Below are 25,783 nucleotides of genomic sequence, written 5' to 3'. Positions count from 1 at the left end.
TCAGGAGAACTTAAACTAGTGTGTGTGTGTGTGTGTGTGTGTGTGCTGGGGATTGAACTGAGAGCTGTACTACCATTGAGCTATATATCTCCAGTCCTTTTATTTTTCTTTTCGAGACAGAGATAAATTGACCACACTGGCTTGGAACTTGTGATCCTCCTGCCTCAGCCTCCCAGATAGTTGGGATTATAGGCATGTGCCACCATTCCCATTGAGAACCTGGTCTATAAATTGCTGGCACATAGCATATCCACAAACATTAGTAAAAGGAAAATGCCAGGTGTAAGGGCACACACCTGTAATCTCAGCTTCTTGGGCGGCTGAAGCAGGAGCATTGCAAGTTTGGGTAACAGTGAGACCTGTCTCAAAAAAAAAAAACAAAAGAATTCAGGGGCTGGAGCTGTATATAGAGCGCTTGCCTAGCACGTGTGAGGCAATGGGTTGATCCTCAGCACCACATAAAAATAAATAAATAGAATAAAATTATTGTGAAAAAAAAATTTTTAAACTGTTTTCTGGGGCTGTGGTTATGGTTCAGTGGTTGAGTGCTTGCCTTGCATGTGGTGAGTCTGGGTTCAAGTCTCAGCACTTCATATAAATAAATGAATAAAATAAAGGTCCATTAATAACTAAAAAAAGTTAAATATTTTTTTAATTCTTTTTTTTTAAAGAGAGAGAGAGAATTTTAATATTTATTTTTTAGTTTTCGGCGGACACAACATCTTTGTTTGTATGTGGTGCTGAGGATCAAACCTGAGCCGCACGCATGCCAGGCGAGCACCCTACCGCTTGAGCCACATCCCCAGCCCTTTAAATATTTTTAAAAAACTGTTTTCTGTGCTAAAATACTAGTAATACTGAGGAATTTGTACTCAGTTATAAATTACATGTTACAAATAAATAAGGTATAAGAATGTTTTGTGTTCATATAACAATTTATAACAAAATATTATCTACTCCAATAATGCCTTGGTAAAATCTTCAAAAGTAAGGTTTTTGTTTTGTTCTATTTTGTGTATGTGATGCTAGGGATGGAACTGAGGGCCTCAAGCAAGCTAGGCAAGTGCTCAACGCGGTTGCACAAGCCTGTAATCCCAGTGGCTCAGGAGGTTGAGGAAAGAGAATCATGAGTTCAAAGCCAGCCTCAGCAAAAGTGAGGTGCTAAGAAACTCAGTGAAATCCTGTCTCTAAATAAAATACAAAATAGGGCTGGGGATGTGGCTTAATGATTGAGTGCTCCTGAGTGGAAGGGAGGAAGGGAGGGAGGGAGGAAGGGAGGGAGGAAGGAAGGAAGAAATTGGAGCCAAAGGCAGTGTCACATGCCTGTAATCCCAGCTACTAGGGAGGCTAAGACAGGAGGATCAGAAGTTTTAAACTAACCTGGAAAATTTAGCAAGATCCTATCTCAAAATAAAAATACAAAGGTCTGGGGGATATAGCTCAGTGGTAGAGTGCTTCTGGCATGCATAAGCCCCTGAGTTCAATCCCCAGTACTGAAAGAAAAAAAAAATTATTTATTTCACTTTTGAGACAGGGTCTCTATGTTGCCCAGGCTGTTATCAAACTTGTGAACTCCAGTGATTCCCCAGCTTCAGCCTCCCTATATTCTGGGACTATAAGCAAGCACCTCCATGCCTGGCTAAGAAAGTTATTTATTATTGACAGTGGGAAATCAGGTCCTGGAACTTGAAATGATTTACCTCAAACCATAAGAGGTAGAACTCAGAATAAATGCCTAAAATGAGAGTTGTGTTTAGTGAGGTGGTGTACACCTGTGAATCCAGAGATTGGGCAGGCTGAGGCAGGAGGATGACAAGTTTGAAGTTGGTAAGTTTGATCCTGTCTCAAAAAATTAAAAGGGGGCTGCTGGGCTGTAGCTCAGTGGCAGAGTCTTGCCTCTCACTAGGTTCAATCCCCAGCACCAACATAAAAATAAAATAAAGCCATGCTGTCCATCTACAACTACCTCCCCCCACCAAAGGAAAAAAAAAAGAAAGAAAAAGAAAATTAAAAGGGCTGAGGATATATCTCAATGGTAAAGCACCCTTGGGTTCAATCCCCTGTCCTGCAATCAATCAATCAATCAATCAATCAATAAATAAGAAAGAAAAAAGAAGAGTTGTCTTTTCTTCTAGGCCCTCTTCCTAAGCCAATTACTGTTACTCACTGTAGTTCATAGGGACAGGAAGTCCTAGAAAAGACATTTATTGAATTTGTTATCTTAAGGCAAGCTTACTACTAGTATAATAAGAAAAAGAAAAAACAAAGGGAATTTGTCTGACTTTTAAGACATCCAAAGGATAGCCAGGACTCTTTGCATTCAACAAACTTCTTTAAAATAAACATTTTTTTCTTTTGCAATGCTGGAAATTGAACCCTGGGCCTAGGGCATGGTAAGCAAGTACTCTACCACTGAGCTATACCCCCAATCCCTCTAATAAAAGCATTTTAAAAATCTGTGCTTTAAGGGCTGGGGTTGTGGCTCAGTGGCAGAGCACTTGCCTAGCATGTGTGAGGCCTTGGGTTCGATTCTCAGTACTGCATATAAATAAATAAAATAAAGGTCTATTGACAACTAAAAGAATTTTTTTTTAGTTTTAAAATATATCTTTTTCTTTCTTTTTAAAAGTTATTTCTTACATACATGACAATAGTGGAGTGCATTATATTTATAATTATCCATTCACTGCTTAATTTTTTGTAACTCTGTATATAAAGTATGTTCACACCAAATTATGCCATTATACATGAGCTCTACAGAAATTTTTTAAATTTATTTTTTATTTGTAGTTGGACACAGTGTCTTTATTTTATTTATTTATTTTGATGTGGTGCTGAGGATTGAACCCAAGGCCAAAAGCATAATCTTATGCTAGGCGAGTGCTCTACTGCTGAGCCACAATCCTAGCCCATAAAAGAAATATTGAAAAAGAAAAAAAAATTAAATCTATGTATTAAAAGGCGGTTTGTTTTTTCCTTTTTACCCCTAGTAAGTACAAAATAGCATGACATTTTTTTCTAGGTAATACATTCTTTTTTTTTGGTGATTGAACCCAAGTGCTCTTATGTGCTAGGCCAGTGTTCTACCACATGTCAGCCACCTTTCCTCCCATCACACCTCTACACCTCTGCTGCCACTTTTTAAATTTTATTTTGAGATAGGGTCTAAGTTGCCCAGGTTGGCCTGGAAGGTGTGATCCTCCTGTCTTAGCCTCCTGAGTAGTTGGGATTACAGGTATGGACCTCTGAGCACAGCTTTACAAATTCTTTCAAGTTCTCCTTACTGATCTGAGCAGTGTTTTGGCCACTTCCTTTTCACCAGGACCTCGTTGATGCCATGCTAACTCCACTTTGGAAGATTACCACAGAAGATTGGTTATCATCTCTGAAAATTCACATTGTCTTTCCAATGAGGTCTCATTTGGCTTGTTCTGACCTGCTTTGCATTTCCTAAAAATACAATGGTTTGGAATCCTTTCCTCCCAGTGACTCAATATAACTGAGTAGGTTGCATTTGCTCTATATTTCCACCCTGTATCACTACATCCAAGCCTTCTTTTGTAAGTTCTTTCTAATATTTCTTATAATTAATAACCAGTTTGTTAAACTCCCCCTCCCCCATTCCTTTAGACCACACAGGTAAATTTTTCTTGCAGAAAATTTAATTTTCTGGGCATGGTGGTGCATGCCTATAATCCCAGTGGCTTGGGAGGCCGAGGCAGGAGGATCACAAATTCCAGGCCAGCTTCAGCAATTTAGCAAGGCCCAATGTAACTTAGTGAGATCCTGTCTCAAAATTAAAAAAAAAAAAAAAAAAAAAAATTGAAAAAGGGCTGGGTTGTGGCTCAGTAGTTGAATCCTTGGGTTCAATTCCTGGTTAAAAAAAAAAAAAAAAAAGAAAGAAAGAAAATTATGTCTTATGTCTTCAATTATCTACTTGATTCTAGTAAGTGGACTATATACTGGAGTCTGGAAAACATTTCTATTTATAACAATGTTTATTTAATAATCTTATTTATTCATACACATAAAAAGTACTCAAGGAGCCCAAAGTGGAAGTTCCCTGAGGGTTTTTCTTTCTTTGTGATTATAACTTCTTGTCATCAGCTGAGACAGTGAGGGTTTTCTTAGAGTCTCTGAATCTCAGGGTAATCTTTTCCCTTTCACTTTTCTGGCTGTTTCTTCCTTCCCCCTCTGCATGCACCCAGGACACAGAATAACCATTTTCAAGTACACAAAGTATTTGGTTTTTCCCACAAAATTAGGAAAATAGAGCCTCAATATGAGATAATATCATGGCAAAATTACAGTTAGGAAACTTAAGAGGCAAAGAATAGTCTCCTGTTAGTCTGATAGTTAAATTTGGCTGAAAGCTATCAGCCTCTTTCAGTGCCTGCCCAAGTCTTCCCACTCCCTCATCTCACCCCCTTATAATTCTTTTGTGCTAATCCCCCACTCATTGGTATGCTGGAGCCTGCTAAAGCCCATTGTTGGATTTTTAGGAATTTCATGAGCCAGCTAGACATTACCTGGGTAGCTTGAAGTCAGCAATGTTTTAATGCTGGGGATCAAACCCAGGACCTGATGCATGCTAAAAATGTGTTCTACCACTGAGTTACATCCTCAGTCTAGTGATGGTAGATGTATTTACACCAGGGAAATTAGCGAGTGGTACAAATTAGGCTTCTACACCTCACTCCCAGCTGGTTGTTTAACATTTATTATGAGGGAGATTAAAACATCTCACCCTTAATTTATTTCTTGTACATATTTCAAGTTTTTGTTTGTTTGTTTGTTTGTTTTGTTTTTCAGAGAAACTACAGACTTCAGCAGACATAGGAATGGCTCCAAAAAGCTGTCCTTTTGTAAAAAGAAATCTGCCTTTGTAAACAGCAATGCAGACAGAGGCTGTGTGTGTGTGTGGTAATGGAGACTGAAACTAAGGCCTCATGCATGCTAGAAAAGCACTAGTACCAGTGAACTTCACATCTATCTATCTATCTATCTATTCACTCATTTAGGAGTGGAGGGTACTACAGATTGAACTGAGGGGCACTCAACTACTGAGCCACATCCCCAGCCCTATTTTTAAATTTTATTTAGAGATAGGGTCTCACTGAGTTGCTTAGTGACTCACTTGTGCTGAGGTTGGCTTTGAACTTGCAATCTTCCTGACTTGCCTCCCAAACTGCTGGGATTACAGGCATGCTCCATAGCTTCCAGTTTACTTATTATTTTTATTAGAGCTTTAAGTTGGGTTCATCCCTACAAACTCATACATGCATGGAATTCAATTTCAGTCCCTAGCCCTTTTTTTTTAAATAAACTTTCCCTTCTTTTTTTTTTTTTTAAATATTTATTTTTTTTTAGTTTTCGGCGGACACAACATCTTTGTTTGTATGTGGTGCTGAGGATCAAACCCGGGCAGCATGCATGTCAGGCAAGCGCGCTACCGCTTGAGCCACATCCCCAGCCCTCCCTAGCCCTTTTGAAGTTTTATTTTCTTTTGAGATAAATTGCCCAAGTGGGTTCAAATTTGTAATCCCCTGCCTCAGTCTCTGGTATGTCGGATTATAGGTGTGTGTCTCCTCACCCTATAGACAAAAATTTTTCTGATAGCTCCCTTCTGCCTAGGAAAGATATTTTCCATAGGAAGAAGAGACTAGGGGTCTTACAACTGACCCAGAATTGGTGGCTGTTACCTGGATGACTTTGTTTGCATAAAAAAGGCATCCCTTACCCACTGTGCACCTTCTTTTTGAAACCTTCCATAGTCTGTCCCTTCCTTACCTCTAGAAGCCCAAGCCCTGATCCCTTTGTTTAGCTCTATATAAGGTTCAGGTATCTTGTCCTTGAGTCTCATACTCTATATATGGCTTCTGTGCTTATTATATACACATTAATAAATTTGTGTACCTTTTGTACAATGTCAGTTTATTCCATAGACCAAAATTCTGGAAATTTCAGAGGGGAAAGTGTAAAATTGAAAACTTTCCTACAACAAAACATCATTATCCCTATCTTCACACTTGTCCATATTAGGTTATTTTTCTTAGTTTTTTTTTTTTCTTTTTTTGGTCCTTGCATAAAAAGGTCTTTTTGTTCTCAGAGCCTGGTTCATTCCCTGGCTTAAAGCTGAACCCTCTCTCACAGCCAACTAAAGCCCAAGAGCTAGCCTGGCTCCTCTTGATTCAGCTCTTCATGGTAAGAAAAGGTGTTCTCCCAGCCTCTTGAATCCTAATTAATCCCCTCATTCATGGTGTTTTCTATGGTGTTTTGGTACTGGGGATTGAACCTAGGGGTGCTTTACCACTGAGTTACAACCCCAGACCTTTTAATTTTTAATTTTGAGATAGATTCTTGCTAAGTTGCTTAGGACCTCACTAAATTGCTGAGACTGGTCTCCAACTTGTGATCCTCCTGCCTCAGCCTCCAAAGTCTTTGGGATTATAGGGCACTACCACAGTGTCTGGCATGGTGTTTGTATTTGGTATTGGGGATGAAACCAAGGGCCTCTTGCATGCCAAGTACATGCTCTGCCACTGAACTACACTCACAGCTGCCCTCAAGGTTCTTTTCTAGTCCTTTTTATCTCCTGGGTTCTAAACACCCTCTGACTTCTTTACTATCTCACCCCTCATCTAGCTCAGCTCCTCTACCACTAGCACAGGTATCACTGCACATGGCTTCCATCCTTAGACTGAGGGATTTACATGCTTTAACTTATTTATTCTTCATGACAGTCTTATGAGGTAGAAGCTGTTATTACCTCCATTTTTACAGTAGAGGAAAGTGAGGCTCACGGGGTTAAATAACTATCTAAGGTCATACACTGGCCCATGCTGCCTTCAGCCCAGCCTTCTTTGGAAACACCTCCTTTTTTCTTCAGGAGGTTGGCTTCAAGGCTAGCACTTCTGAACCACTATCCCCTCTCCAAAAACATTAGTATGGAACCACTTTTACATCTACAACTTTAATTACATGTTTATTTCCCCAAAATCATCCAAATCTGGAATTGTCCCTAAACTCCTCAGTTAGGAGATGTAGCTCAGAGCTCCAATAAATGTGGATCTATTCATACAGGGCTATAAAAATAAATTTATAGCACTTTGCTATTTTGATCCTCTAATCCATATACTTTTTTTCCTTACCCTCTGGCATATGTTGTTCCACTACAGTCAGGAATATAAGTGATTTAGAAACCCTGAAGAGTCTTCACATGTTTCTGATAGATCAAGATTTCTTTGTGTTAAATTACATAGTTCTCTGTGTTGGTAAGCTGTGGTCCCCACTGACCTTGTAAATGGATGATGTGGAACAGCCTGTAACTACAAAAATCAACTTACCATGCTCCCTCAGCAGCTCTGTTTATTTGTACAGAGCCCAAGGGACAGAGAGCCCAGCTCATATAGTGTGGAGGAAAAAACTGTGTTCAAAACAAAGAAACAATTTTTAAATTCAGGCTGCTTTTCCTCTTTATTCTGACTGAAATCACTTATAGTAAACCACAGTTGTTCCAGAGAGGAAAAAAAAAATTATCTGCAATAGAGGTCACCTAACAAGCTATGCAAGCTGTTTCCTTGGTGCTGGTTTGCTCCATTGCACTGGGGGCTTCATGGTCTACAGGCGCAAATGGCCTGGCCCCAAGCTCATTGTTATGGAGACTTGAGATGAGAAGTTTAGCTCATTGGGAAGGTAGTGATTACTTTCTTAACAAGCAACAGAATAATTCTGACCTCTAAAGGACAGGGTAAAACGTAGATGGAAAAACACTGTGGGACAGGGAAAATAAAAATTCAAATAACAATATTATAGTAAAGACTTTATTGATTCCTCAGAGATAAGAGTAAAACCTCTCAGGGCCATTACAATTGCTAGGAACTGGGAAATCTGACTTCTAGTGTGATTAGATAGCATGACCTCTGCCAGTGTCCCTAGCAATATTTTATCAGAATTTCCCCATCTTCAGGGTGAGGATTAATATTTGTTCTGAAACAGCTTGGATCCCTGGATTGAGATGGCAAAACCTGGATTTTAGCTATAGCATAACTGATTGAGTGAATTTTAGTCTCATTATTTAGAAAATTAAATATAATTTAGTATTCTATATAGCTCTCTGAAAAATAAAGATTTTCTAGAAATGCTAAGTTATATTATTTATTTGGCACCTAGCATGTGGATGGCATTAACTATACTAGGAACTGAGGACAAGACAAAATCATTAAGGTGCTTATATTGCATTTGGGAAAGAGACACTATGTATCAAGAAAAATAAAGCCAAGTGAGAAGGATAGAGAGTCTTGAGAAGTGCTATAGTTGATATGTGGTTTGTCCATCAAGAGTTCATGTGTTGGAGGCTCTCTCCTCAGTTTAACGGTATAGAGGTGGTAGGACTTCTAAGAAGTGAAGCCTAGTGGGAAGTTCTTAGGTTATTGAGGGTGCTGCCCTCAGAAGGGAATAAGGCAGTTCTTGTGGGACCTCTGAGTTAGGTCATGCAAGCAAGCTGTTACAAAAGATTGAGCCTGGCTTTCTGTCTGGTAATGTGTTCTCCCCTTCTTGCTCACACCCCTGCCATGATGCCATTTGCCTTTAGCCTTCACTGGAGACCAAGCCAGTGGAGCCATCCCATCTTGGACTTTCAGCTTCCAAAACTGTGAGCTAAATAAATCTCCCTTCTTTCTTTATTTAAAAAAACAAAATTTGTAGTTGTGGATGGATACAATGCTTCTATTTTATTTGTTTATATTTATGTGGTGCTGAGGATCAAACCCAGTGCCTCACGCATGCTAGGCAAGCACTCTGCTGCTGAGCTACAGCCCCAGTCCAAATCTCTCTTCTTTATAATGTTACCCAGTCATATGTATTTTGTTACAGTAATAGAAGACTAAGATAGAAGATATCTCTGATTTGAAGAAAGAAGTGAATAATTTAGATGTCAGGAGAAGAGCATTCTAGACAGAAGGAATGTATGGAGCAGTATGTGGGAAGGAAAAAAATAATTAGAAGGCAAGGCCAGAGTGAAAAATGGAGCCCATAATTGTGTTGGTCCTTACAGACACCGTAAATATTTTGGGTATTTGTCTGAAACTGGAAGCCACTGGAAGGTTCTAAGAAAACTCATGACAAGATTAGACTTTTATTTTAACAGGGCAACTCTGGTCTCTGTACTTAGAATAGAGTATAGGGAGACAAGGGTAGAAACAGCTAAGTGGCTACTACAATAATCTGAGCAGGATCACAGAGCGGTAGCAATGGAGGTAATTAGTGGCCAGATTCTGGATAGAAATTTCTGATGGATTGGATGGGGGTTATGAGAAAAAGAAGAGTCAGGAATGACCATGAGGGCTGGGGTTGTGGCTCAGTGGTGGAGTGCTTGAGTAGCGTATGTGAGGCACTGGGTTGGATCCTCAGCACCAAATAAATAAATAAATAAATAAATAAAGTTATTAAAAAAAAAAAAAGAATGACAATGGTTTGATCCTGAGCAACTGGAATCTATAAGCAGATATTTACTTAGATGAGGAGCACTTGGGATAAACAGGTTTAAGGGTGGTGAGGAGCAAGGAGGGTTTGTTTTGTTAAGTTTAAGATAACTCTTAGACCTACAAGTAGAGGTCTGAGGCAGGAAATTAATCAATATTCACAAGGATATCAGGATGGGAAGGGACCCAAACTTCCAACCCAGATATTTAAGCTTCTATATTAGAAAATCCAGTCAGGGCAGGCCAAGATAATAGCCCAAGAGTAGAAAAGGCCAGGAAACCCAAAATAAAGTCACCCTGAAGAAATGAAAAATCTAGGCTGGTGATACAGTTTAAAATAAGGCCCCAAGTATTGCCTTGGGACCACAGATTGTATTCTTGGAACTGGAGATAGAAGTCCATCAGGACATAGACATTTAAGTATGTGTGCAAGTTTGACCTTAAGAATTCTCTGTGGGGCTGGGGATGTGGCTCAAGTGGTAGCGCCTAGCATGCATGAAGCACTGGGTTCAATTCTCGGCACCACATTAAAAACAAAATAAAGATATTGTGTCCACCTAAAACTAAAAAATAAATATATATATAAAAAAGAATTCTCTGTGATATACTAAGAAATAAAGCTAGGCACAGTTGCTCATGCCTGTAATCCCAGCAGCTGGGAGGCTGAGGCAGGAGGATCACAAGTTTGAAGTCTGCCTCAGCAACTTTGGGAAATCCTGTCTCAAAAGAAAAAAAAATTAAGGGCTTGGGATATAGCTCAGTGCTAAAGTATGGCACTCTATGTTCCCAACACAAAGTTCCAAACACCTCACAATGTTCTGGGTAATAGAAGCATCTTTTGTTCTAATGAGGTGATTTTTGTTGGGCTCTTGGACAGTTTCAGGATAGAAGCTTGTCATCAGAAAGATCAGTTCATGATTAGAGGCTTGGAAATTTTAACTCCATTCCCCATCCTCCAAGGAGGGAGAGGCACTGTAGATTGAGTTAAGAGTTGATCAGACTTATATGATTAAAATCTCCTTGAAAATTCCTTAAGAGCTCCAGGGTAGTAAAGAAGAGCACATCCCGGGCTGGGGATGTGGCTCAAGCGGTAGCGCGCTCGCCTGGCATGCGTGCGGCCCGGGTTCGATCCTCAGCACCACATACAAACAAAGATGTTGTGTCCGCCGAAAACTAAAATAAATATTAAAAAATTCAAAAAAAAAAAAAAAAAAAAAAAAAAGAGCACATCCCCTTGTCAGGAGGGTGGCATACCTCAACATCATGGGAACAGGGAAATTCTTGCACTCAAGACCCTTTTACACCTTGCCCTATGCATCTCTTCATTTGACTATTCATTTGTATCCTTTATAATAAATCAATAAACACAAGTGTTTCTCTGAGTTCTGTGAGCCATTATAGCAAATTTCTAAACTTGAGGAGGGAGCTGGTAGCTTAGTGGTAGAGCACTTGCCTAGCATGTGTGAGGCCCTGGATTCAATCCCCAGTACATGCAAACCAAATCTGTGGAGGGGGTTGTGGGAGCCTCTGATTTGTAGTCAAGTCAGACAGAAGTGTACCTGCCCAATACTGTGACTGACATCTGAAGTTGGGGGCAGTCTTATGGGCCTGAGCCCTTACTTGCAAGGTCTGTGCTAACTTTGGTGACTAGTGTCAAAACTGAATTAAGACTGGTGTGGTGGTACACACCTGTAATCTCAGCAGCTCAGGAGGCTGAGGCAGGAGATTGTGAATTCAAAGCCAACCTCAGCAACTCAGTGAGGCCCTGAGCAACTCAGTGAGACCCTGTCTCTAAACAAAACATTAAAAAATAGGCTGGGGGGGCTGGGGATGTGGCTCAAGCGGTAGCGCGCTCGCCTGGCATGCGTGCGGCCCGGGTTCGATCCTCAGCACCACATACAAAGATGTTATGTCCGCCAATAACTAAAAAATAAACATTAAAAAAGAAATTCTCTCTCTCTCTCTCTCTCTCTCTCTCTCTCTCCTCTCTCTCCTCTCTCTTTAAAAAAAAAAAAAAAAAAAAAAAATAGGCTGGGGATGTGGCTAAGTGGTTAAGGGTCCCTGGGTTCAATCCCCAGTACCAAACAAACAACACAACAACAAAAAACCCTGAATTAAATTATAAGACATTCAGGTTTGTGATTGCAGATAATTGAGAATTGCCTGGTACAGGGGAAGAAAACCCATACGTTTTGTATCAGAATTGTATTGAGTTAAGAAAGCAGTTTCCTGCTGTATGTTTTGGGGTTGGAACACAACTGGTTTTCCTCACTCCACAGCCCAATTTTGAACGTATAAACTCCTTCTAAACTTTTGGACAGTTTGTAGGTAATCCTAATACGAGGAGGAACAAACATTGAGAGGGATTCATTGTGTAGAAATTTATACCTTGTTAGACTAAGAGTATTTTTATGGAAGCTTCATTATGTAGGAAAGGTTAAATCATTGGCCTCCCCAGGTACAATGGTACACATCTGTAATCCTAGCAACTATGGAGGCTGAGACAAGAGGATGGTGTATTTGGAGGCGGGTTTTAACAAATTAGCATGATCCTGTCTCCTGTCTCAAAACAAAAAGAAAAGGGCTGAGAATGTTGATCAGTGAACCTCTCTGTTCAATCTTCAGTACCAAAACAAACAAACAAACAAACAAAAAGATCATTCTGGAGATTCCAGAGATTTTAGGGGGTCTGTGCCATGAAACAGAAACAAAGACCAAATACATGTTTCACAATATCCTAAGACCTCTCTTTCTTTTTCTTTTCTGATGTTTTCTTCTAAGCACTTCCAGCTACTTCCTATAAATTCTGATATGATATATTTTCATTTTAATTCAATTAAAAATTTCCCTTTTGATATCTTTTTTGGCTCATGGGCTATTTTGAAGTCTTCTTAATTTCCAAATCCTTAGGGTTTTCCCAGATTTCTGTTACTGATTTATAACCTTATTCCATGTGGTCAGAGAATGCAGTTTGCTGATTTCAATTCTTTTAATATTGGGTATTGTTTTATGTACTAATATATGGTCTACTCTAGAGAATGTCCTGTGTGTACACTAACAAACAATAAATTCTGAAGTCATCAGTCAGAGGGCCTGACATTAATTAAGTCAAGTTTGTTGGTAGTGTTGTTCTAACCTTCTAGATCCCTGCTGATTTTCTATTTATTCGGTCCACTATTGAGAGTGGAGTATTGAGTCCCAATTATTATTATATTATTGACTTGTCTATTGAGTCCCAATTATTATTATATTATTGACTTGTCTATTTCTCCCTTCAATTGTCAGTTTTTGTTTCATGCATTTTAGAGCTCCTACATGTTAGTATTTTTATATTTTCCTGATGAATTGATCCTTTTATTTTTATTAAATATTTCTCTTTGTTTCTAGTAGTCTTTTTTAGGTGGTAAGGAGTCTTCAGAGATTTTGTCTTATATTAATATAGCCACCACAGCTCTCTCATGGTTGCTATTTCTATGAAATACCTTATTCTATTCTTTTACTATTAATTTATTTGTACCATTGAACCTAAAATGTATCTTGTAGATATCTTGCTTTTCATCCAGTCACAGTTTCTTTATTTAGGGTGTTTAGGCCATTCATAATTAATGTAATTCTTGATGGGAATGAATTTACATTTTCTATTTTGGCATTTGTTTTTCTATAAGTTCCCTGTCTTTTTTTTTCCTCTCTTCCTCCTTTACTGCAAACTTTTATGTTAAATATTATTTTGTTTTATTGTTTTGAAACAAGGTCTCCCTATGATGCCCAGACTGGCCTCAAACTTTTGATCCTTCTGCTTCAGCCTCCCAAGTTGTTGGGATACAGGTGTGTGCCAACACTCCCATCTTTGTTTAGTATTCCTTATTATGCCATTAATTCTTATATTATTTGTTAGTTTTTTTGAGATATGGTCTATGTTGCCCAGGCTGACCTTGAATTCCTGGGCTCAAGAGATCCTTCTGCCTCAGCCTCCAGACTGACTACAGGTGCATACCACCATGCCTGTCTTCCTTTGTTTCTTTCTTTTCTTTTGTCCTAAGGATTGAATCCTGAGGTCCTTTACCATTGAGCTACATTCCCAGTCAAGTAAAGATATAGACATGGACCCCCCCTCCTCTCTATACACACACACACACACACACACATATATACATACATATATTTTTCCATATGTATCCATATACATCTCTTTCTCACTGGGGATTTAACCCAGTGGGTACTTTATCACTGAGTTACATCCCCAGCTCTTTTTATTCTTTGAGACAGGATTTCACTAAATTGCCCAGGTGCCCTACTCTTAAAACTAAATTTTTTTTTCTCTCTCTCTCTGGTACTGGGGATTGAACCCAGGGGTACTTTACCACTGAGATACATCCCCAGCACTTTTTTTTAGAGACAGGGTCTCACTGAGTTGCCTAGAGCCTCTCCATTGCTGAAGCTAGCTTTGAACTTGTGATCCTCCTGTCTCAGTCTCAAGAGCCACTGAGATTACAGGCATGGGCCACTGTGCCTGGCCCCAGCCCTTTTTATTTTTTTGACATAATACCTTTATTTTATTTATTTATTTTTATGTGGTGCTGAGGATTGAACCCAGGGTCTTGCACATGCTAGGCGAGTGCTCTACCGCTGAGCCACAACCCCAGCCCCAGCCCTGTTTATTTTTATTTTGAGACAGGATCTTACTAAGTTGCTGAGGCTGCCCTCAAACTTGGGGATCCTCCTGGATCAGCCTCCTGAGTCACTGGGATTATTGGAATGTGCCACCTTGCCTGGCCTTTGATTCTTTAAATGTGAATTTAGTTTTTGATCATATTTATAATTGTTTCTTTGCCTTTGCTTGCTAAATCCAGCTTTGGACACTCAATTTCTGTTGATTGTTGCCTTTCCTGAGAATGGATAATATTTTCCCATCTCTTTGCATATTTTATTGAAAACTGGATAGTTTAGATAATATAGACATTCTGTACTCTGATTTCCTCTCTCGAGAGTATGCTTTGGTCAGTGGGTTTCTTTGTTTAGTAACTTGCCTGAGCTAAATCTATGAAATCTCTTTCCTCTGAAGTGTGTGTCTGGTGATATCTCTGCTCAGTTTCTTTTTCTTAAAAATGGCTAAATTCCAGCCAGATGTGGTGGTATGTGCCTGTAATCCCAGCTACTCCAGAGGCTTAGGCAGGAAGTCCAAGTTTGGGGACAGTCTCAACAACTTAGCAAGACTGTGTCTCAAAATAAAAAGAGTGGAGATATAGCTCAATGGTAGAGCACCCCTGGGTTCAATCCCTACAACTGCAAAATAAATTTTTTAATTTTTTTTTAATAATTTTAAAATTATTTTCCTAGAGGTCACCTCTCCCTGAATAGCCTAAAAGTCAACTGATGGGACAAAAATTGTGCTGTGTTTGGATCTGAAATGTTTCCCAAAAGCTCATGTGTTGAAAACTTGGTTCCCAATGCAGCTGTATTCAGGGTGGGGCTTTGGGGATTGGACCAAGAGGATTCTCACCTCATCAATAGATTAATCCATTGATGGATTTATAGTTATTGAGAAGTGGTGGAAACTTTAGGTGAGGCCTAGTTGGAGGAAGTAGGTCCTTGGAGGTATAAAGATTTCTTTGCATAGGCATGGTTGAAGCATGGGCAGCCATGTCAAAATATGATTGGACATAAAAGGCATGATCTAATGCTAATAGACTGGGTGGGGAAACCCAGCAAGACATGTCTGCTTCAACATTTTTCTTGGCTTCTCTGTGTAGCATTCCTCTTTCCAGGGCATGGGGCAGGATCCCTTGAAGGGTGTATTTTGTTCCTAGATCCTTTATTTCTGCTTCTAGCTGCCAAGAGGTAAGCAGTTTTGCTTCAACGCATGCTCCCAACTTTATGCTGTGCCTTATCACAGATCCAGAAACAACAGAGCCAAGTGACCATGCCTGCAACCATGAGCCAAAATAAATCCTTCCTTCTTTAATTTCGTCCTTTGATTTCTCTCAAGTATTTTGTCACAGTGACAGAAAATAGACTAACACAAATACCTCAAGCCAATAGGGCTTTCATTCCATGATTATGATTTTTTTGTGTGGGATGGGGAACACAGTTCAAAGTTCAGGCCATCTTCAGTTCTGTCTGGGCATATTATTACTTTCTGTTGGACCCTTTCCCATCTGCTTTATGGCGGCAGCCCCAGAGTCAGCCGAAAGTATGTGGAAATCTCACATTCTCTGGTCTCCACTGTGCATGTACATAACCACACCTAGGAATATGCTTTTCCAGCCACAACTGGAGTTAGAACAATAGCCTTCCCCTACTCCAAATCAGCGAAGTCCTCTTGGATAGTAGCTGAAAAGCTGATCCTCACAATATCCCTGCCCTGCCCCGCAACCTCTAGGAAAAATCTCTATGCTAAAGGGAAGGCTGGGAATGGGATCATCCCCAGGCAAGGATGCCACAGATTCCCACTATTATTATGATGTTCAGCAATTATTCAGGCATAAATATACTTCAGATTATTATATGTCTTTGATTCATTTTCACAGTGCTAGAAATGGTTGTTTGTCCACTTTTTTCCAGCTTGGTAGTTGCTTTTTCAGGAAGATATCCACCTCCTCAGTGTTCCACAGTTGGAAGTTTCACCCTCCTCAATAAATACTTGATAAATAAGTGGACTGGGGCTGGGGCTGTAGCTCAGCAGCAGAGCGCTTGCTTAGCATGTGTGAGGCACAGGGTTTAAACCTCAGCACCACATAAAAATAAACAAATAAAATAAAGGCATTCTGTTCATCTACAACTACAAAATAATAATAATAATAATAAGTGAACTATCCCCTTGTAATTTGTCTTCTGTCTCTACCAAGCTACTGAAACTGTCCTATCAAAAATTACCAGTTACTGCCTAGGCATTAAAACAGGCTCCAAGACAGGCCTGGATTGAATTCTAGCTCTGTCAGCAACTGTGTTATTTGGCAAAGGCACTATCTTCTCCAAGTCTTGGTTCTGCTCTTCTGTTAAATGGCAAAATAATACTTATGGTGTTATTGTGATATAATTATATGTATTGTTTTGATTGTCATTCATGTTTCTTGGCTCATAATCCCTCCCAAGGCAGACCACAGAAACTAGAATTTCTTTCCCAAGGCGGGTTCTTTCCTAAGAACTCTAATCTCCCTCCCCACTATACTTTTCAGTCTTGGAGCTATCCCTATAGAAATTCTCTGATTTGCCTTGTCCAACAGTAGGTTATAAGATCCTCCTCATTCCAGAGGGATCCTGCCCCATGCCCTGGAAAGAGGAATGCTAAACAGAGAGGGTAAGAAAAATGCTGAAGCAGACATGTCTTGCTGGGTTTCCCCACCCAGTCTATTAGCATTAGATTATGCCCTTTATGTCCAAACATATTTTTTAAATACTTATTTTTTAGTTGTAGTTGGCCACAAAGGTATTGTACCTTTATTTGTTTGTTTGTTTGTTTATTTATTTACATGGTGCTGAGGATCGAGCCCAGGGCCTCACACACACTAGGCTAGAGCTCTACTGCTGAGCTACAACCCCAGCCCCACCAATCATGTTTTGACACGGTTATCCATGCTTTAACCATGCCTATGCAAAGAAGTCTCCATAAAAACCCAAAAGGCAGGGTTCAAGAGCTCCCTGATAGCTAAATACATGAAGGTTCCTGGAGGAATGCATTTCTTCATCTGTATCCTTTGTAATATCCTTTGTAATAAACCAGTAATTTGTGTTTCTCTGAGTTCTGTGAGCCATTCAAGCAAATTCATCAAACCTAAGAAGGTTATGGGAATCCTGATTTATAGTGGATCAGTCAGAAGCCCAGGTTAAACAATATGAGGCTTGTGATTAACATCTACAGTGGGGCTGGGGGAAGGGGGGGTCTCTGGGACTAAACTTTTAACATGAAGGATCAGATATTATCTCCAGGTAGATAGTGTCAGAAATAAATTAGATTAGAGGACACCCAGCTGATGTCACGGTGAAACTGACTCCTTACTTCCTCAGGGGGAGAAATCCCCTCATCTTTTGAGGTTATGGAAGTCTTCTGTGTTGTTGGGGTATGACAGCACAGGGGAAAAGATACTTTGTGTGTGTGTGTGTGTGTGCTGGGGACTGAACCCAGAGGTGCTTTACCACTGAGTTATATCTTCAGCCCTTTTTATTTTTTATTCTGAGATAGACTCTTACTAAATTGCTTAGGATTTTGCTAAGTTGCTAAGGCTGGCTTTGAACTTGCAATCCTCCTGCCTCAGCTTCTGGAGTGGCTAGAATTACAGGCATGTGCCGCAGTCTGGCTGGGCACAAAATAACCGAGCCACCACAAAGCCTTGTAGATTCAAACAGCAACTCTTTATTCCGGAACTCTCACTGACACTCTACCCACACTTCCCGTGAACACCCTGCCTCCACTCGGCTCAGTGCACCAATCCTCTCAGAACCCCATGAGAACTCCAAAGGAGCGGGCGCCTGAGGCAGCAGGATACGCCCTAATCCCAGCAGGATCCGCCCTAATCCTGGAGCCGCCCTATTCCCAGCAGGATCCACCCTAAACCCCAGAGCCACCCTAATCCCTGAGCAGGGTCACCTTTCAACCCAAAATGCCTTGTGTCATTCCTACTTGGCTATGGCTCTCAGCAGGCATGCATCACTATACCTGGCCATTTTGGTTTTTCTCATGACCCAGCTATTGTAAGACAGGAGCAGTGGCACACTCCTGTAATCTCAGCAACCCAGGAGACTGAGGCAAGAGGATTACAAGTTTCAGGCTAATTTGGACAACTTAGTGAGACCCTGTCTCAAAAGAAAAAAGAAAGTTGAAGGGCTGAGGAGTATAGCTCAGGGGTAAAGCAACCCTGGGTTCAATTCCCAATACCAAGAAAGAAAGAAAGGTAGGTAGGTTGGTTGGTTTGAGTAAGCATCTGGTTGGAGGCTTCAGAGTCCTTTTCCTACTTAGTATTTGTCAGGAGGACTGAGTTCCTCCTCAGACTGAGTCTGAGACACCTCTCTTATCATTACACAGAGGAGACATAATTGGTGGGAATGTAGGGAAAAGATCATGAGAACCTTTTGAGATTTTATCTATTATACAGAACTATAAGGTATTATTATGTCTTATTATGGTGTTCTCTGGGAACTTTAGAAAAATCCCCTCTCTGGGAAATTTTGGTCATAACAGAATTTCTAAAAATAGAGAAGCTACTCAAGTTAGTCCCTCCAACTTCCTTTTTCCCTGGATATTTTAACTATTATAATAGTTGTCTTCTGAAAGACCAGAACCGGTGTTGTAAATCCTTTTTAATCACAAGATTTCATATTTTTAAGTATATCTTCTAAGAATTGAAGTTCATGATCCTCCAAATCAAAAGTTAAACATCAATTTGGTGCTTAAAGATGGAGAAGACAGACCATAACCAAACAGAATGTGTGGAATTAAAAATGAAAATATTGTGGTAAGGCGGTTTGGAGCCCCATTTAGGGTCTTGCTAACAATTCAATTCTTTTTGCAAGCAGTGCATGTTTAAAAACAGAATTTAAAATTACTTTTTATGTTCTCTTAAATTTCTTCCTCATCCTCCTTCCTTTAATTAGCCATGAGCCATTTATTATTCATTATTGTTACTTGTTCTTTCACATATCAGACTGCCAGCTATTTAAAGATAGGTGTGGTGCTGGGGATGTGGCTCAAGCGGTATGCTCGCCTGGCATGTGTGTGGCCCGGGTTCGATCCTCAGCACCACATACAAACAAAGATGTTGTGTCCGCCAATAACTAAAAAATAAAAAATATTAAAAATAGTCTCTCTCTCTTTAAAAAAAAATAAAGATAGGTGTGGTACCTCTATATATCCCCCTTGATGCCTGGCACTGTTCCTTGACATCAGCTCTAGTCAACAATTATGTCCTTTCCACTGCCTTATTCAGAAGCCTTCAATGTTTCTCTACTGTCCCTAAAAATGAGTGATGCCCAGATTTTGTCTGACTACATGTGCTTAGTAATATACAACTTCTCTCTCTTATATATAAACTGGTGCATCTATATATGCAGATATTTGCATATATAATTTATTTTAAAATTGCATAATTATGCTTACATTTTATATAAATTATTGTTATTTTTATTTATATGCGGTGCTGGGACTTGAACCTAGGCCTGCCACATGGTAGGTAAGTTATATACCACTGAGCTACATCCTCAGTTCCTACTTTATGTAAAGTATAAGCATCTATCAAAATAGAAAGTTTCAGAGAATAACCTAATAATGTTTAAATAGAATTTGTAATATTTTTTTCTCTGCACTTTCTGCACATCCCAGTCCGGAGACCACTGGTCTATAAGATAAAATCCAGGTTCTATGAAAGCATAGTCTTTAAACTCAGGTCTAGATCTCATAAATAAAAATAACAATAATTTATATAAAATATAAGCATAATGATATGCAAATTTAAATAGTACAGACAGTGTAAAAAGGCTCAATTTCCAGATTCTGAATTACCAAATGTTCCCTCTCTGGAAAATGATCTGCTTGAAAATGGCTTGCACTAGGTTGGTTTTTCATCCTCCTCTTGGCCATTGCCCTTATCCTTCACAACAGAAAGGTATCCCCCAGCCATCCTGAACTGTATATGTGCTCTGTTCCCAAGCAAAGGGATCATTTGAGTCATCTGAGAATGCATCATGCCTGAGGGAGAATCTCTTGAGATCAAAGAGAAACAATGACAGGACAGTACCTTATTTCATCCACTTGACAAATTCATGGCAAGCCTCTGTGCCTGTCACAGAATTAGAATTAGAATTAGAAGTCACAGGAGAGAAAGTGAAAGGTCTTACAGTTCATATACATATGTATTTTTTAACTGAAAAAAATAAGGCTAAACTTTTTCTGACAGAAAATAATTCTATTTGACTAATTGGTTTGGCCATGGGGACTGGAACCAATTAAATAAGATTTTCTACAAAAGTATAAATTAGACCAGTGGCTCTAAGCATTTGATGAAAATATATGTAAAATACTTATCTAATATATAATACACCAGAAATTTCTTTTTTTATACCAGAAATGACATCATTTGCATCTATCTCAAGTTATAGTGACCACTGCCTTCAACTAACATTAATGAGGTTATAACCCAGACTCTTGACCACCTTATCTCCTGTTAGTTCCATCAGGCTTTACCCAAACCACTCTCATGCTCCTTGGCACTCTTCTAGGCCTATACCTTTGTATGTGTTCATGCCAGTTCCTCCATTGTAAGTACCCTTCCCTCCCATCTCAGTGTGTTGAAATCCTACCTAATATCTGCTTAGTCTGAGGAACTAATTAAGCATGGAGGATGCAAAATGAACATAATAGCCTTGGTTCCTTTTGCACAGAACTTAATCGTCTAGTATGGGAGATAGATAAATAGTGATTATATGATACTGTAAAAGTTTGTGATGGGGAACCATGAGGTGTTGCCCACTCATAGCAGGGGTACCCTCCATACACTTGAGGGGTCAAAGGCTTCTTCTCAGAGAAAGTGGTCAGAAGGCCAAAACCCTTTGAGAAACCTAACTTTTTTTCAGGGAGAAGAATGGAGTGATGTATTGTGAGCACACAAAAATTAATTGAATCAACATTGTTAGGACAGTTTTTCTGTGGAGTCAGTTTTTTTTTTTCTTTTTTTAAGAGATGAGGGCTGTCCTCAAACTGCTCAGCTCAGCCTCCCAAGTAGCTGGGAATAACAAGTGTGTATCACTGTGGCCAGCTTTCGAGTCACCATTTCATCCATGAGGGACACTAACATTATCATCATCATCATCATCATCATCATCATCATCATCATCATTCCTTTTGCAGTGGTAGTGGTACGGATTGTACACTAACTCAACTGTAGGTCCATAGAGAAACTTTTCCCACATTCAAAAAATCTGTTTCAGGCTTTTCTGAGAATAGTTATATACTCTTAAAAGTCTACTTATAAAACAAATTGAAAGTCAAGGAAGAGGTCATCTCTAAAAATATTTTCCCTTGCTTTTTGCCAAACACAAATATTTGAGCTCAACTGCTGGGAGAATGGATACTTTTTTTATATTGGGCTCACCAGAAATAGAACTTTGATGTCTGTGAGCAAAATGACAGGTTGTTTGTGTTATGTCTCTGCTCTGAGGGTGAGGCACCTTCTAAATAGTTAATAAAATAAAGAGAACCAGACAAGAGAAAATATTCTGTATGAAGGAACTTCTTTGTGCCACATAAGAGGAGGAGATTGGGAGGGCTCAAGGAATCTCACTGCTTCACCTTTGTTCCCAGCACTGTCCTCAGCCAAAGGTCCTAAAAGTACCTTGGCTGAGAGATGCTCAATTCTCTACTTTGATGCCAACATGTGCTGTACTATTTGTTATCAAGTTATTTATTTCAGTGAAAGACTCTCTACAAATACATTATAAGGAAGGTATGTGGCATCAGCCATTAAATATTTTCTATACTGGGCACAATTTGGAACCTAATACCTCTTTGTTCATTCAGAATAGGAAAAAAACAAACAAATAAACAAAAAATATCCTGAGGTCGTGGCAAGGAGATTTAAAGTTCAAAGCCAGCTTAGGCAACTAAGTAAGACCCTGTCTCAAAAATAAAAAAAGACTGGGAATTTAGCTCAGTGGTAGAGCTCTCCTGGGCTCAATGTCCACTAATGGAAAAAACAAAAAACAAAAAACAAATCCTCAGTTCTCTGATACTGTACATCCATTCATTGCCACAGTGGATTTTCATTCCTGATTTCTTAGTTGTCTGAACATCTTCTTTAAGCACCCCTATATAGGATTAATATTTTATCTGTGATCCCTATGGAAATAGAATCAGACAGTTATCATCCAAAAAGGGCTTAGTTATTGAAGTACCAAAGGTATTGTCTATGTACCTTATAAAACACTGCCTTTGGGCTGGGATTGTGGCTCAGCGGTAGAGCGCTTGCCTAGCACGCGTGGGACCCGGGTTCAAACCTCAGCACCACATTAAAATAAAGGCATTGTGTTGTGTCCATCTACACCTAGAAAAAAAAAAAAAAATATATATATATATATATATATATATATATATGTATGTATATATATATATATATATAAACACTGCCTTTATATGGAAGTCAAATGACATGAACCCCAAGGACTATACAACCAGTGAGGATCCAGTTGTCTACGTTGTTGACAAATTCACTTCATCTCTTAGGAAAACCAATACAAATTCATTCCAACACACAAAAAACTCAGTTTTGTTAGAAAGTAACTATTAAACTCTATAGGAGCAGAATCATTTGATAATATGTTTCTATTACAAATGCTTCTGTCAGTGATACCATATTTTCCCAGATGGGTGGGCCAACTCTAATCTAATCAAAAATTCTGCTTTCTACTATTTCTAAGAATTTTCTGATTATGATCTTTAAAAAAATTGCAACAATGTTGAATGCAGGCTTATGTTGGAAGTATGTATATAAATGTGTTCGCAAATGGGTTTAGACCTTTGTGTAGAAAAGGGTCTGCAGTATCCTAAATAGAAAAATCTTCAAGTAAATTAGAACTGACTTAAAAGTTTGAAAATGGTAGCTTGGCTTAGTGATCTTATATCAAACACCGCCGAGGTCACATTTCAACACCTCCCAACTCCCAGATTAATTTTATTTCTGTCACCCTCTTCACCTTTGAAATTCCTTCCATTTTGCAAAATTAGTTCCATTCAATACAATAAGTACAACATGACTTCTGTCCTTGGCACACACTCCCCTGTGTGCAAACATAGAATACATAGTTTTCAGCCTTGTGCCTGAGGGACAGGTGGGTGTAGAGAAATGAATTGTGTTTCTTGGCCTCCCAAAGCCCCAGGCTTTCCTAAAAGACCACCAATAGAATAAATGGCGGTTCATGTAGGCTGAGGGCTCCTCAATACCCAGACAAGGCCATTTTGTAGTAAGGGTCATATACTCTCTTTTTAAATAAAGCAGAATGCATGTGAATACTACCTTGCTGCCAGAGCCTTTCCTGGGCAAAAAGCCTGGCTTTCAACTGCAACCCCATCTTCTTCGCCGCAGGGACCTGCAGTGTCGCGGCATGTCCAGCAGATGACGCTGCAGCTGAATTTTCGCGAATTGTTCTCTACGCCCGCAGAAGAGTCTGGAAAAAACAAAATTTTTTTAAGCATTCTAATTTTCAACATATATTGTCTTGCTTATCGTTTCTGGGGCCCTGTTTAATTGTATTAGTCGCATTGCATTTTAAGTCTTTTTTAATCACTGATTACGCAATCTTAAATACATGTTTTGTTGTGGTTTTTATGTTGCACTCTTCCAAAAACTCTTTGCTAACTTTTCAAATATCATTAATTGTCACATGGGCAACATTCTGCAAAGTTACCAAGCTGGATGAAGAAAGATAGTTTCTAAACAGACCAGCAAGGCGTGGCTAGAACAAGCTCGCGAAACTACTGCGGAAAGGGCCTTTGTGGCTGGTGGGGCGGTGGCTGAGGCTTCCCCCAAGACAGCGCCGCCTGCTGGTGAAAAGGGACAAAGAGCTCAGAGATCGCCAGAGGCGCCGGGCGGCTTCGGGTAGGGCGTGGACTTCGCACTTTAGCAGTATCGCCCAGCAGTCGGGATGTTGGGTGTTACACCCCCTCACCAGCAGAGCTGAGAGGGCACAGCCAGAGCCGCCTTTTTGTGGGGAGGAAAAAGCTAGAGGCCCACTATGGTTTTGGCAGGCAATATTTCAGAGCGCTTTAACGGTTTTTAATGCTCCTCAAAGCTACAAAGGATGGGTTTTATTTTTAGGACAATGTTATTATTTTAAACAATCCTAAAGAAGAATGAAAAATAGAATCTGAAGCTGGGGATGTAGTTCAGTGGTAGAGAGCTCGCCTTGTACTCCAGAGGCCCTGGGTTCGATCCTCAGCACCACATAAAAAATAAATAAATAAAAATAAAGATATTGTGTCCATCTACAACGTGTGTGTGTACACATATATATGTAAAAGAAAAATGGAATCTGATAGGGGTCCGCTTTTATTTATTCTAGACTGCCTTAATAGTATTTACAAAATACTAAAAGAGGTCCTGAGGAAAAGTTGGGAAATGCACAGGGGGTTAAATTTCAAGGTGGATGTGCTTATCAATTCTGCACCTCATTTTTATTCCAGGATTGTTGCAGTGCCATTTCTGGAGTCCCTCCTCCTCTCTCCACTTCCTTTTTCTCTTCGCTCATTTGACAGGAGTCTCTGCACTCATCTGCTTAGAACACGTCATCGCCATCCACTGGGAGAGAATTGTGGTACCACCTTTCTCCCCCTATGGCGGAAGCCCACTGAAAGATGATGAGTTGCGCTTCTGCTCTTGAGCTGCCTGGTTGCCAGGAACTGTAACCCCTAAGATGATGCCAAAGTGCAGCTTCCCTCTTTGTATTGCTTTCTCCTACAGAGCCCTGTCCTTCACATTGTCCAAATGATTCAGTAATAACTTTCTTCCCTTCCACTTGGAGCAATTTATAGCTTTAAGAATCTCACATCTTCATTTTTTTCCTATAAAAGCGTAAAGACCCACAGATGGACAAATTCATCGCTGAACACTGTGGCTAGAAGTCATGCTATTTACCAGGTCCCTATTTGACATGAAGATTTCCATCTCCCACCAGACCATAACTGTGGTTCAAAGCAGGGCCCCGTCTTTCTTCCAGTGGCACCAAAACCACCAAAATTAGGAACCCAACTGGAAGAGAAGGAGAATTGTGTTCTCAAGTCTAAGTGACCACTTGGACGTAGCCCTCACAATCTGGATCCAACCAGATGAACACAGAGAGCTCAGGTTTGGAGAACAAAAAAAGAGCAGTGGATATATAGTAACTTTTAGTGAATCAGGGGGACCAATCCAGGACATTTATTTATTTGCAGAGAAACAAAAGTAAAGGAGTGGAATGCCTCCCTGTTACTGTATTGCACAAGTGTCCTTCAGGGAGAGAATATGTGAACACGCAGCAGATGACATTAACACGGTGCAGGCACACACCTCCCCACACCCCTCTGGATTGCTGAACCAAAGGTTACTAAACTAATCTCAGGAGCATAACTCGTAGCCTCCCCCATGCAGTCCACAGAGGGAGCAGCACCAGTTCACCACACAAAGCCAAGCGGCTTCTATGCGGGGGGAGGGGTACTTGCTTTGTCTTTGTTCTTCCTTGGAAAATGGGCTCTCTCTCAAGTCTCACAAACACCAGCTGCTTTCACCTCTTGCAGGAGGTGGCCGCAGGGACTGTTTTGGGGGGAGGTGTAAATTAATTGCTAA

At 39.9% G+C, this 25,783-nt stretch overlaps 1 long non-coding RNA gene across 1 annotated transcript; it reads right to left on the bottom strand.

Moving 5' to 3' along the window:
* Nucleotides 1-879: 879 nt before the first annotated feature.
* Nucleotides 880-23,982, bottom strand: LOC124086943 (uncharacterized). The gene is made up of 5 exons (XR_006849976.2): nucleotides 23,906-23,982; nucleotides 23,480-23,630; nucleotides 22,382-22,510; nucleotides 20,210-20,251; nucleotides 880-3,873 (listed from the first exon to the last, which is right to left on the bottom strand). It is a non-coding gene; the product is annotated as an uncharacterized LOC124086943 (long non-coding RNA).
* Nucleotides 23,983-25,783: the final 1,801 nt, after the last annotated feature.

This window comes from Marmota monax, unplaced genomic scaffold (assembly GCF_021218885.2).
Source record: "Marmota monax isolate L192 unplaced genomic scaffold, Marmota_monax_Labrador192_F-V1.1 WCK01_AAM20220418_F8-fsc00012, whole genome shotgun sequence".
Classification (NCBI taxonomy): Eukaryota; Metazoa; Chordata; class Mammalia; order Rodentia; family Sciuridae; genus Marmota; species Marmota monax.
The sequence above is the reverse complement of the archived record's forward strand: the minus strand, read 5'-3'. Positions and strand labels throughout refer to the sequence as shown.